General features: G+C 35.3%; 1 protein-coding gene across 6 annotated transcripts in view; it reads left to right on the forward strand.

Moving 5' to 3' along the window:
- The first annotated feature begins 5,059 nt into the window (after nucleotides 1–5,059).
- sulf1 (sulfatase 1) overlaps nucleotides 5,060–14,716 on the forward strand; it is an 80,957-nt gene continuing 71,300 nt past the window's right edge. For 4 of the 6 annotated variants that reach the window (XM_043226834.1, XM_043226833.1, XM_043226836.1 and 1 more), the window contains exon 1: nucleotides 5,060–5,342. The gene's annotated coding sequence lies outside the window, so the exon portion shown is untranslated. The remainder of the gene's footprint in view (nucleotides 5,343–14,716) is intronic. The other 2 variants (XM_043226837.1, XM_043226839.1) reach the window with 1 other exon arrangement.

The following is a 14,716-nucleotide window of genomic DNA, read 5'->3' on the forward strand; positions in this document are numbered from 1 at the left end:
TTCAATTTGTCTGGCATTTACCTAACAGAGTCCATTTACCGTTTTGCATCATCTTTTTCTTATAAACGTTTCCCATGTAGACTTTTAAAAAGAGTCATGAGCCACGGTCTAAAGCAGACAGATACGACATGAATCATAACATCACAAGCTTGGAGTTGAAACAAAATGTATTGGAAAATCAAACAATCAAAATTCTTATCTTGTTCTTTGCTCAATGAAAGAAAATTAGCAAGAGGTGCTAGATTAACATCGATAACTTCTCAAATTTTTAGCAGTGTTCTTTTTCTAATAACTAATTTTTTACACTGTGCTTCAGAATACAGTTAATTTATAATTTGCCTAAAGTGCCCCTATTGACTGTTTTATAGGAATGCCCACTTGGCAGGCAAAACAATGTTTTTTTTCCCACTGACTGCCATTTATTTTTATGAAAATGAAATATTAGCATATTGCCCTCCGTCCTGTGGTCTTTTCGGGTTGGTTCTGAATGAAAATGCAAATTCATTCTTTGCCACTAGGTGCCACTTTTGGAGCATTACAAGTTCACGAACACTGCTTCAAATAATATCGACCAATCACTGGAGGTGCTTGGAAAAATTAATCGTTGAACAAATAAGCTAAAAATAAAGGCATATTATTACATTTTTAAATTTTTTTTCTTGCATGCATGTCAACCTGTTGTTTGGGCTTTCAAAAGCAAAATATGAACCATTCATACCCTATAATAAAAACTGAGCTTCTACTCCTGTTATGATAACTTCAAATAGGACTAAGCGGTGACCTTGAAATTTAGGAAATTAAGACAAAACAAAGGCACTGGTGTTTTAATATCAGTAAAAGCAAGTTTCTTTCTGTTAAAACTGCTCTGCCTTGTCTGTGAAACCAGGAGGTATAAGTTGTACAATTTTATTCAGTGCTGTATATGGAACTTTATAAATAAGAGCTTAGGAATGATTCATAGGAGTTGTGGCTTTCTCGGTTTGGTCATTTCTATGCAGAAGGATCATGGGTAAAGTAATCAGACATAATATTTTTTTCATCAGGACTTCCACAGTTAAACCTTAATATTTAAAAATTAATAATAATAATATAATAATAATAAAAACATTGTGAACTGATGGATTCAACAAAGGCATCTATTTAATACCTCATGCACGTAAATGCAACAGGTTCTATCTTGCTGCAGTGTTCATGATGTTGCAAGGCTTAATGTTTGGTAATAGACAATTTTTTACTTAGTGGAGCTCTAGATAATATTGCAGAGCTTTAAATAATATACAGGTCAGATTATAAAAAAGAACTCTGGTCTTTATTTCATGTATTTATTTAGGCTATGTCAAAACTCGGATAATGTACCATCTAGCAAAATGAATGCCGTCTCAGACATGCAGTAAAACTTATTGTATTCACGTTCTAATCTTTCTGTCTGATGAATTCTGAAATAGACTGAAGCGATATCACCAAGCAGCAGTTACGCTGCTACACAGTGAGATATGGCAGACTCCATCTGTTTTGTTTCTGGCCATAAATTTTAGTGGAAAAGACCCAGATCTCCTTCAAAATCTCACTGGATTTTAACTCAGACCCAACGGTGTTTGAGATGTGACTCGATGGTGACATATTTCAAAACAACTGCACTTGTTTGACAATTTCTGTAATCTCTGGAAATCTTTTCCCGCTTACGGTTGATTACACTTCACATTTTCCCCATCAGCATGACAAATGTTGTTTTCAAAGCTGACGCTACTGAGAAATCGCCAGCCCTCATTTTGCGGTTCATGCTTCAAGTGTTTTAAGTTGGTGTGGGTGATGGGCATGCCTTCCAGACGCTGCACTGAGTTAGGTGTTTGTACAATTCACAATAAAAATAATAGTTTGAATGGCTTCTTTTCAGCTGAATTTCTTAAATCCTTAAATTGAAACATTTTGTTATCTTAAAGTACTAGTAACGTCACTGAGAAAAAATATATATGTAAAATAAAAACAAAAACTTGCATATGAATTGAAACGGCACAGACTTTTTGGCACGCAGACTTTTTAGACTTGGTATATGAAACACAAGAAGTAGCAATCAACAAACTAATCATTTGAAAACTCATCCTGACATCAAATGCCAGCAATGAGACAAAAAAAACAACAACAGTGGTGTAAATAATCCAGCAAATGGCAAACAGTACAAACATTAATTATTCATACATAACTAAAATATTTTGTAATAAATCAGATTTTTTTTCATGGAAGCTAGTTTTGTGTTTTATTGTGTTATTTTTTCAGTAATTTTTTAACCTAGTCACAATAACCCAACTGCATATATTTATATATATATTTTATTTCACAATTCTGTTTATCCTCACAATTCTGATCTTAATAATTTACAGGCAAAAAGTCGCAAGTGCCTTTTTTATTTTTTTATGCAACAGCATCTATTTATTTTTCATTTTGTGGTGGAATGAAAAAAGGGAAGATGATTTGCTATTTTATAATATGTTTTTATTAATAAATAAATAAAAACTAATAAATTATTGGTAATCCAGTCATAAAAAGCTGCATTTGCCTTTTTCATTTTTTATCTTAGGGTAGACAGAAAAAGACACAATTCCAACTTCTTTTTTTATTATTTGCAAGAAGGAAGTCTGAATTGTGAGATATAAACACTAAACTGCTAAAAAAGAAAATTATTTGTATTAATTACTTTTTTTATTACTCTTTTTTTATTTAGAGGAAATAGGATCCCATTGCATATAGATTATTTCACAATGTATCATGGAGACAAGTGACTCAGTTATAAGTATGATTCAGGATATCCACCAAAAATGTACAATAAAATGTTGCGTGCAGATTCTACACTGTATTTATTGGGTGACATATGAGGGTCAGGAAATGATATGCTGGCAGCTCAAAGGATTATACAAATGTCAACAGTGGATTTCAATTTCTTCATGGACTATAAGATATAGTCAAAGCAGCCACACCCAGATCAAGCATCTGATTCCTGGGGTCTTTAGCCCCTGCCAAACCTCAAACCCTTTTTCACACTCCACTCTCAAACAGGATGTGGTTAGTCAAAGGAGTTTGTCTCGGTCTAGTGCTACAAAATGAGTGATTCCAGTAAAAGCACTATGAACAAATCCTCATCAGTTTCCTGTGTAAAATTAAAGATTTCATTAACTACACTATGTCTGCCATCCCATTCTGATATATTCCCTCACAGAGAGTCGGGACGATGGGAAGTGGTTCAGCGGAAATGTGACTCAAACTTTCCATTACAAAACAGTGAAAAAAGGGGATTGAGAGCATATTTCAATTTTGAGTTTTAGTTTTGAACTAGTAAATGTTAGCATGTGTGCCATTTGCACAAGATACTTTCCTAATGCATGCATTAACGTCATGATATTTTGTGGGCCTATCTATTTACACTACATGGACAAAAGTATTGCCACATTCTAATGAACAGGTCTGACTACTTTAAATCTTGATGATTAATAACATAACGATATTCAATAGGAAATTGTGTGCATCTGTCTGTCGTTTTAAGTACTTTTATGCATACTTTTACTATTGGACAAATGACTCCCTCTGTACCCTGTATATATATATATATCCCTCTGTATATATATATATATATATATATATATATATATATATATATATATATATATATATATAGTTCTTTTTGTATTATTTTGATTGTTTTATACTTTATTTGATTGTATTTTATTGATTTTTATTATTAATGGTCATTAATATTTGAATAAAAATTATATATAATCATTTTACCATCACTGGATTACTGCAGAATTTCCCATGAAGAGATATACTGTAAAAGTCTCCAGGCCACCCAAGAACATTATGCAGGTTCACTCTTTTTCCCATCTCTCCCTCTCCTGAAGGTTTTGGACCACCACCAGTGGTCAGCTGACTAGCCTCGGCTCCTTTTATTTACGACTGAACTAAGTCAAATTAATCCCGACATAAAGCACAAATAAATCTATGGTCGGTACAAGTATGCTTTGAAGCAGTATACAGGACAGCTTCTTTTCCTTCTGTTTCCATTGTGTGTGTAAATGCAATTAAACTGTTTTCAAAGCCAGGCCGAGGGGCTCTCATAACTGTGGAACTTCTGTTCATTAGGAAGTCATCCAGCATCTAGAGTTTGAATGGCATCTTTTTGCAGAGCCAGCTGTTCCTTTTGAGAAAAGCCTTGCTTGAAAGTCTTTGCTGTCATCCATTCTCATACAAAAAATATTCAGCTGCACATAGTCAAAAGAAGACGTAAGTCTTTTTTTTTTTTTTTTTTAATTTTCAACGCTTGATTTCTATCCATGTGACCTCTCAGAGATCTAAAGGCCCCAAAGAACAAGTTTCATCTGACCTTTCAATAAATAAAAAGCATTACTTTGTTCTTCATTTCCAAAATGTCAGACCAAAGAGAGGCATGAGTGAAGCATTATGTGGCAGGATCTGCTCTGATGGTATTTCCTTGGGACAAACCTCGAAAACAACCAGCATAACAGGTAGGGACACAGGCTTTAGCTACACATGTGCTGTCAATTTTGGGCTCTGAACTAAAGTCAACAAAATCACTGAGAGAGGAAAGGCCGGGGTAACATTTTTCACATTTACCCTCATAACTCTCAGACTGCAACAAATCTACCTGCCATCTTTTGGTATAAGCAACATACATGTGAGCCAACAATAACAATACTATTAAAATATATATTTTACTAAAGTACTTTATTTTGTTAGGATACAAAACATTATTTTCTATCTATCTATCTATCTATCTATCTATCTATCTATCTATCTATCTATCTATCTATCTATCTATCTATCTATCTATCTATCTATCTTTCTTCTGGTAGAAAAATGACTTTACATCAGTCTTTTTAAGCATGTTTCAATCGTCTCTGGTCTCCACTATTTGTGAATAATAATTGTGCAAATCTTTCAGCAATCAGACTGCATTTGTTAGAAGGAGCAAGCAATCCAGATAGCTTTGATATTGGAGCTTTCAAAATGGCTGCCATTCACTTAATGAGCTTGAAGCTAGCAATCTACTGAGAGAAGCAGCATCATTAATGTTTTGTGTAGCAGAGGTGGGGCGTGCAATCCATCTGCTTTAAGGCAGATAGAAGAGATAATCAAAGAATCCTGAGGTTTTCCACTTTAATTGGACCATTATTAGGAAAAGTGGAGGAAGTTTATCAAGTTTTTAACAGAAGGTCTTTTGGCTGATGAAGCATGGTGGAGTACTAGCCCTCCAGCTAACTGATTTACTGGAAGTATTGAACAAACGCGGCTGCCTAGACGATTGTTTAAGGTCCTGCTCTAAATGTCTTCAGGTGAGTAATTTTTTTAGTAATAATGAGGATTTCTTTGTATTGGATCAGGATAGCTTGTTAAGCTAAACTAGTTAGCCTCTCATAAACGGTATCTTTCAAGGTATTTTGTTTTGTCTTCCAAAGAAGTGGTTACTATTTTGAGCAATTGTAGCTCATATTAACTGCTTATTCACTGCTGGTGGATAAAAAAAATGGAAAGATGGATCTTGATTTCATTTCATTGAATGCTAGCCATTACAGTTGTTGATACTGTTTAAATGAATTGTGGTTTTGTTTTGTTTTTAACTACTACATTGATTTCTGAAGCATGGAACTGTGTGTGCATGTGTGTGTTTTCTTACTTTCTCTCTTTCTTTCTTTTGTGTGTGTGTGTGTGTGTGTGTGTGTGTGTGTGTGTCACTTCCAGTCATTCTCCACAGCCATTCCCAGTGTGGTAGGACTCTGTTTACCAGAATATATTAGTCATTAGATGTCAACTTACTGCCAAGTTATTGAAAGAGACTGTTGTTCCTGCTTGCCTATTGAATTCAGTGTTTTTTCTCATGTTTTTTGGGGGGGTTGACCAAAGGTGGCACATTTGTTAAACTAAGACAAAAACATCCAAATCTAACACAGCTTTTCATACAATCTGCTCTTGCTCCATTGAGGTTAAGGGTGAAGCTTCACAGCTTTTTTTTCCTATAAACCGTTTGTTTTAATACAGAATAATACAAATACAAAATCATCAATCAGTAAAACTTTAGATCATCGATAACGCATGTCTCTACAGCATGCAATACACAGTAGCTAATGTAAATAAAAAAATGTTTTAATGCACATTCAAACTTCTGATCTACTGTTGTTCGTGTAGCTTCCAAAACAGTTACTTGCGGTCAGGTCGTTGGTCTTTTCCGTAAGAAATATGTAGCTTTCAAACGAGCCACTGAATCATTTCATCCTTAAAAGTGTTTATCCACGAATGTGCTCATCCAAATGATGTGTTTTGGAGTCGATAATCATCACATGAGGTTTCTGAATGAGCAATGCACTTATTTTAACTATGGTCAAAATAAGTATGAATAATTTCAGGCTAAGCAAAGGTCAAAATAAGTACAATGACATCCCAGCCCCGTTCTCACTGAGTTGTTAGGCCAGATGAAATATTTCAGGTGTGAGAGTTTGTGGTCAGTATACCAACATGAGCTGTTCGGTTCGAGGGACACGGTTCCAGCGCTGGCAGACGGTCGTAGCAGGAGCGTGTAACTTTACGTAGGGAGTTGCGTGTGTATTGGCAGGCGGTTGAGTGAGTTTTTTTTCTAACCGTGTCTGCTTGAACGAAGAACCAACAGCACTTCATCCAGCAGGCAGGGGAACAATTGTGCTTTTCGTTCAAGTAGAAAGATTAAGGATTATTTGCGCGGCCCTCCATGTCATTGAGCTGTTTTGTTATTTCTTCTTACCTCATTTGTATGGCTTTTAAATGATACGTTATGCCAAAACGCAGCACACTTGGTCAATGTGGTGATGTTTCTATTGACTGTAAAATATCGAGGACTGATGAGGGAATCATCATTTCTCAGGCGCACGCACATTAAAAGCCCTCTAGGCAGTAGCGTTTCATGCTTAAGCTGAAACACATACTGTAGGTTGTATTCCCTTTACCACAATTTGGCGTTATATTGCAAACCTTGACAGAACTGGATGAAAATCTGCCTTTGAGTTCTGTTTCATGGTCATTTTATAAAGATATCCTTGAACATAAAGTGCACATCTGGATTTTTATTAAACCGTTCTTTGTGAAATGGGTTCAGATGTTTTATTCGGCTGCTAGGGATCGAGGCCTCTATGTCTTACTCAACTCATTCACCCTTGTGTTGTAGCTCAAGGCGTCCGTTTGCTCGCTCGCTCGCAGTCAATCTGTCCATAGACGAACAGGCGGTTTTAAAGGGCAAAGATACTTTGAAAGCTGGAGCTGTTTTCTTTGGCTGAGTCCTTTCTGAAGACAAACTCTGGCCAGTAGGATACACTTGGCTTCATCCAGATGCTATTGCAGTGAGTTTGCATCTTTCTGTCATGCTAACTGGAATAAACAAAGACTCCTTGTTATTATGCGTACTTGCTTGTGGGGGCTTTTAGATTAACCATGATTAGCAACCTCCTCTTGATCCAAACCGATATGACTGGCATCTGTAAAACACAAAAGGAGATGTTCAGCAGTATGACCAAGCTGCTCTCTTGTATTTTTTTAATTAGATTTTAGTAAATTATATTTTAAAATATAATATATAAATAGAAATATATCACATTTATTGTATTTTAGTGTGTGTGTGTGTGTGTGTGTGTGTGTGTGTTAAAGTGGGATTTGCTTTGATAAAACGCCAGTAGGTGCCAGTAATGAGCTTTTAATAAGCGAGTCATTGAGTCGTTCATTCAAGTGATTTGTTTAAACAGCAGATTCTTCAGTTGTTTATGCCTGGGCTAATAAAACTTTGATTAGTCTGATTCATTCAAAACACTGAATCATTCATCAATGAATGGACTGGTTGGTATGAAAGGCACTGTGGTTAATGATTTAATATTATTGTTCTTGCTTAACTAACTGTTTATTGATCTATTAAACAGTTTTAATGATGAACAAGTAACTGCATTTTAAATGTAAAATATTGTTACCTCTTTTAACCTAATTTTTACCTCTTTCTTTCCTTGTGTGGCATGTTTTGATTTCTTTTGGAAAGAGTGAGCCTCTCCCTTTATAGTATCAATAAATGCATTATATACAGTTGCCTTACTATATCCACTATTCACATTATTATTATTATTATTATTATTATTATTATTATTATTATTATTATTATTGTTATTATTATTATTATTATTGTTATTATTATTATTATGTTTTTATTATTATTTTTATATTTTTTTTTAAATCAGGTTACTTGCCTGGCATTAATAAAGTGTCCATGGCATCAATGTGCTGGCCTGGGCACAATTCAAACCCTGTGTAATCAAGTACAAGATGTTCCTGGATCAACATTCTTGTTGATTCTGGAACAACGTTCTAATCAACTGTATACATGCATACATTTCAAGTTACCTTAACACAGTACACTTAGCAAGGTTTTTAATTATTTAATAAATAATAAGAAAACCAATAGAATTGATTGGAAAAAGAATAGAGCAAGCTAGTGTTAGAGGCCTTTAACACAACAATCACAATAAATGGGATGTAATTTAGTAAATGAAATTTTAAGCTATTATATATATATATATATATATATATATATATATATATATATATATATATTAATTACACAGTATATGTGTATATGTTTACATTTTTGGTACATTGTTACATTGGTAAATTATTGGTAATACCATTCCTTTAAGATAATAGCTTGGAGTTGTTCTCTATACTTTTTTGTAATTGGCAGAAATGATTGTGGACGGGATAATGTATCAGGCTTGATTACTTACCAAAGGGTTCACAAAAGGCTTTTAGATAACATTAATCGTCTCATTGGTTGTGTGGCAATGCACACAATACATTTTCATTATTCAAACTGGTATAAAATTGCAACTACTTGAAAACACATTTTCCCATAAGATCAGGTTGAGTTACCTGAGTATCCTTTTCCTGCAGTTTGATTGAGTTGTAACTCCAGACGTGATCATGAAGTGGCCCAATGTCTTGACGCCTATGAGGTGACTGAACACAAACTCCATGAATAGGCTTGTTTACTAACCACAAGTGGTTCCACTCACCAAAACCATAACAGCACAGTACACAACAGGGGTGTAGTTGACTTTTACAGCTTCCTGGTGGAAAAGAGCTTTCAGCTGGCCAGCACCTGCAGAGTTTCAGGGCTGTAATGTGCATGTTAGTGGATGTTGGCTGGAAAGGCATGACCTCAGTTTCTTGTGAGCGACGTGGAAACCTTTTTTAAAAGCCGTCTTCAAGCTTATTCAATATCAGTTGGGTACAATTGGCTAAGACTCTACTGACAGAATCGTGAACGGTTCTGTCAGACTGAATCATTTATTGTGGCTTTTCGCTTCCGAGAGGTCGTAACAATGGGGTTTAGGCGTGTTGCTTGCTGTTCTCATGAAGCTAAATGTCCAAGCAAATAATAAAAATGGCTATACTTTGGGTGTGCTGAGGTTTTCCTGTCTCTTCATTTCCCCTAAATGAAATCAGACTGAATGTCAAAAACATCTGTCCTAACTGATTCCCTCCTCTTGAGGCCACCAAGAGGCGTGCTTGGCCTTTTTCCTTTGATTTATTCGAGCGTGAGGCGCAGTAACCGTAATGGGTTTGCCCCAGTCAACTTCCACGGTGTTCAGGAGGTCATTTGAGACTCGAAGGCCACCTAGTTCCAAGTCTGTGGGACTGAACTGAGCAATTTGATTGGGTGAGGTCTTTTTTGAAGAAAATGTCCTGAGAGATGCTTGACCGAGTCAACGTACACATGGATCAAATGTTTCATGTGATTCATGTATTCACAAGGTGCAGCAGGATCTCTCAGTGCTGAGCTCATGGTTAGCCACCTGAATGGAGGCCAAGGACTGAATTTCAGCCCAACTGGTAGATATCCAGATGTTTTAAGGGAGCCGCGCAGCTTGTATGAAGAAAGGAGGTGGTGATGTGCCAGACTAGCAGTGTAACACTTAACATGGACACAAATCTTAATGATTAGTTTAAGGAGAAACATGACGGGGCTGTAATTTATGTCTTTATAGCTTAGTCTTCTCTTGGCCGTCCAGCAGCCTTGTTCTGTGCATGGGTGGGACCAGGCTTCTGTCATTTTTTTTCTTATCGTTTGCTTTTTTATTTGCCTCAGGCATCACATTCTGATTCCTACTCCTCTTTCTCAAAGAATGGATTTAAAGGGATAGTTGAACTAAAAATTAATTGGTCATTAATTACTCTCATGTCTTTCCAAAGCCCCAAGACCTTCATTCATCTTGAGCACACAAATACATTTTTTTTTTTTTATGGAATCAAAGAGCTTTCAGACTCTTTGTTTTGTTTGTACACAACATATTCTTGAAGCTTTGTAAAATTAAGATCAAGCCACTGATGGACAATTTTATTTAAAGATATCCTTACTACGTTTTTGGGCCTTATAAATAACAAAATGCTTTTTTTTTTTTTTTAGGTAACTTATCCATTTAATAAACATTTTATAATTTCTTTCTTTCTTTCATTTAGAATTTACTGTTATATACCAAGCATCATTGAAATCACAGACATAAAGACAGCAAAGTCAGTCTCACTAGAACAATATGAAATAATAATGACTTTGTTTCGTTTTAATAGTAGTCATGCAGTTTTATTGATGTACTACAGCAATAAGAGGATTTATAAGGCTTAAAATGCAAAAACACAAGATAATTACTAAATTTGTTCTTAATAAAAACAAGCTTTTCCGAATTGCTTTTATTGCTTGTATCAAGTATTTCTTTTGGAGCAAATAAAAGAGTTTGCTGTTTGATTGAGGTACATTTGTAATTACAGGAACACAAATGTAATTTCAGTTAATCCAGATGAGGAATTAAATGATGAACGAAGAGTTCACACTCTCTTGGTGGTTAAAACAAATGGAACAAGTTTAACAAGCACTTAAAATGGCTTCATATCCTTAAGTAATTCCATGAACCTCATAAAGACTTTCGGCTGCTCGTCAGACACATGATGGTGGGAACCATTTGTTTTAAAGGGATGTACGTCTTCAGTTCTCACATTTGGCACGCTATGGGTTTCGTTTTGAGTAGTGTTGATTGCACTTTCTCCATTGCCCGGCTAATTGATACCCAGGCCCAGAGGAAGAGGGTAAACAGGAGACAGCTGCATTACCACTCCTGCAGGAACCAGCCTTCCCATAATGCTCTTGCTGTCAGGCCACATCAGAGGCAAGGAGATGGGCACACAAAGGAGATGTTTGCTCAATCTATCCAAGCGAGCCTGCTCAATTGAGGGAAACTGAACTTTCCCATCGGTGTCATCCTTTTTTTTCTGTTGGTGGTATTCAGTTGGAGAAAATGGTGATTTTGAGCAAATTTGAGGAGTAGCTATTTAGTTAGGTTTTTTTTTTTTGTTTAATCTTGACTTGAGGTTAAAAAGGGTTTCTTGTTTTTCCTTGTCGTCTCGTCTTTTTTGTCCTTGTTTTTTTGTTCTTTGTTTTTCATCTTCTTGTACTTGATCTTTTTTGTTGTTCTTTTCTTTTACATTCTTCATATTCTTTGTTTTTCATTATCATCTTGTACTTTCATTATCATCTTGTCCTTTTTTGCTGTTCTTTGTCCTTTGTTCTTCACCTCGTTTTTGTTCTTGTTTGATCTGAGTTTATGTTTTGTTGTTCATCCTAACTTTCTTCTTTCTTCGTTACTGTCATCATTCTTCTACTCCTGCAACTTCAGAAATTAAAGTTAATTTTTTTTTTGCGTCCCACAAAAACGCGTCAGTGGCCTGATGTAAGTCATATTTGAGTCTATTCATAAGCAACGGTCATGTTTTAAGGTCTAAAGAAGAACTTGGTATGTTCAAATGTACTTAATTTAAAAAGTGTTTTCAGCATAGTTACGCTGTTGAGGAAGGGAAAAGGATTTTTTTTTTTCTTCCCTGTTTTGGAACATTCAGTACAAATGTAAGACCCACAAAGGGTGATGTTCTGAATTTGAGGATGTCATGGGCCCATAGAAGAGTGACTTCAGTGTGTGGCAGTCCAAATAGTTGCTAAGCTGTAAGAGAGGATTGTTTGCTTATGTCAAGCCCGGCAGAATAAATGAGGGCAACAGTGGGCGAATGTATTGACCTGACTCTTCTTTGTCCTATTCTGTTCATATTTGTAGAGTCGTGGCAACCTTGCAGATGGATAAAGGCCACATTTTTGGGGGGTATAGCATAGAAAACAAAGAATTGGGGTCTATTGGTAGGAATGAGGTCAGTGTTGCCTTTCTAGAATGTAGAAGTTGTTTTTGTAAGAGCTGCTAATGCAGGCGTAGCTTGACTCGGTACACTTCTAAACTGACCTAAGGACTTTTTGGCTTTGGGAACTTTCTCGGGTCTTGTTTAGCTGTCCGTCTCTCCACACTTCTGTTTTCACATGTCTCATTATTATCTTTTCGTGTTTTAACCTTGTCAGCATCACTGGCACCTTAGCAATACCAATATTTGACTTAATTTCAAATGGTGTTCAAACTGTCAATGATAAGACACATGGTTCACACATTCAGTAGATCTGGCTTCTTCCAAGTGCCTTATGCATGGCTTATGCTTCGCATTATCAACCACCTTACTGTTTGAATGCCATAAAATCTGATTAAACCAATATGGCAAGCCACAGCTGATAAATCTAACTTGCCATCTTGCGTCTTGAATCGGCTGCATTTATAATGTTCATGTGTTGGTTGCTGACATGAAAGAATCCTTTACATTCTGACCGCCTTTAAATCAAAGCTGGTGGATGGGGGCTCAAGCTCAGGCTGAGCTGAAGAAGCATTTATTTTTAAAGGCCTGCTGTAGAGTTTTATTAATCCGAGGTTAAACAAACAGTGACATGCTGGCTCAGACTACTCTCATTCATTCTGGAATGCTGTCAGAATCCACATATATGCCAGCTCTCCATAAATAACTTGTGAGCTACGAAGGACAATAAACACATATTTTTAGGTCTTTCTATAGACAAGGAATGGTATTTATTTTGTATGTACAGATGTCTGTGAAACGTTTCTATATAAAGCAAAAGATGCACAATCACACAAATAAAAACATACAAGTCACATACAAATCATCTAATGCTGTATAATATGTTCATACAGATTTAGCTCATGTTTACTGCACACAAATGGTAAAGGCATATTGGATTATGGGTGGGTAGGTTTTTTTTCTGAGCATGAGGCAGATGATGAAACAGGAAGGACACCTCCACACAAACCATGAGCTCATCTGTGGGCGAATTTTATGGCAGCCCATTTAACATCGTAACCAAATATTTAGGACTATTAACCAAATATTGAGAACATTTATTTATTTTTGCTTTTATTAAAGAGGCTTTAGCACGTTATTATGTTGAATGCCACTTCTATTATAGATAGATTTATACACATTACCAACCAAGGTTTAGAAGAATTATTTTTTTGGTTGCATTTATTTGATCAAAAATACAATCATATTGTGAAATATTATTACAACTTAGCTATTTAAATGTATTTTAAATTGCAACTCTCTGATCTCACCTTTCACAGTTTTGACTCTGTTACTTCTTTCACAAATGTTGACTCCGTATGAGTCTCAGGTGGCCAGCATTGACTTATTCCTTTCATTGAAACCTGGCTCAAAGTCTATTTGATGTTAGCAAAAGTTACTTTTCTTTTCTTTGTTGTATAGCTTCCCAACATGGCCCAAACAATGATGACCGCAATTAAGGTTATTAGCATCAGACTTCCTCCCCCCCTCCCCTCCAGCCTGTGTTAGGCCTCTATTACCTGTTGTATTACCTGAACCACCTCCTGCAGCAGCTGCCACTAAAATGCTAATGTAGCCTGATTGTGAGAACTTCACAGAAAGTAGATAAAAGAGGAACAGGCCAGTTCAGATGCACATGAGCTACAGCTCCATTTAACCCAACATAATAAAGCTGCTTTGGTTATCAAAAAACGAAACCTTTTGAGAAGAAGCCAGGTTTAACTGTTGCTCTTCTGAGATGCTTTTTCAATGTCAGTCAGGGATTTAGTATTATTTTTAGAAATTGTCTTTTGTATTATCTTATTTTTTCATTTTCAGTTTTAGCTGTTTTTATGTGCACTTTGTACAATTTGTTATTGTTTATTTAGCATTTATTGTATGTTTATTTTTAGTAAGTTTAGTATTTTAACTATTCTGTGACATTTTTTGTTCAGTTATATGTTTAATTTTAACTTTTAACTAATTCCTTTATTTTATTTCCACTTTATTTCAGTTAATGTTTGTTAGGGTTTTTTTTATAACTCCAGGGATCTGTTTCATGAAACAAGTAAAGCCAGATTTAAGTTAGACTGACTTGTTTTGCAAACTTCTTTTATGAAACAGCCCCCTGGTTTGTTAACACTAAACTAGACAAAAATCAAAAAATTATGATGAGGTCTTTGTAATAATAAATTAATTTGAATAGGTAAGCAAACTTGGTTCAACACTTAATTTATGGAGTCTTTAAATTTTTGAACTGACACTTTTGCTTTTGTTTATTGAGTGTTTGTGTGTTTGTGTCTGTGTGTGTGTGTGTGTGTGTGTGTGTAAACTAATTATAATAAACTTAATTTATTAGCTTCTTTTTTTTTTTTTTTAGATATAACAAATAAATTAGCATTTTATTTATTCATTTTAAAAATCAATTTCTTATTTTGGAACGTTCTTGCCA

This window comes from Puntigrus tetrazona, chromosome 24 (genome assembly GCF_018831695.1).
Source record: "Puntigrus tetrazona isolate hp1 chromosome 24, ASM1883169v1, whole genome shotgun sequence".
Lineage (NCBI taxonomy): Eukaryota > Metazoa > Chordata > Actinopteri > Cypriniformes > Cyprinidae > Puntigrus > Puntigrus tetrazona.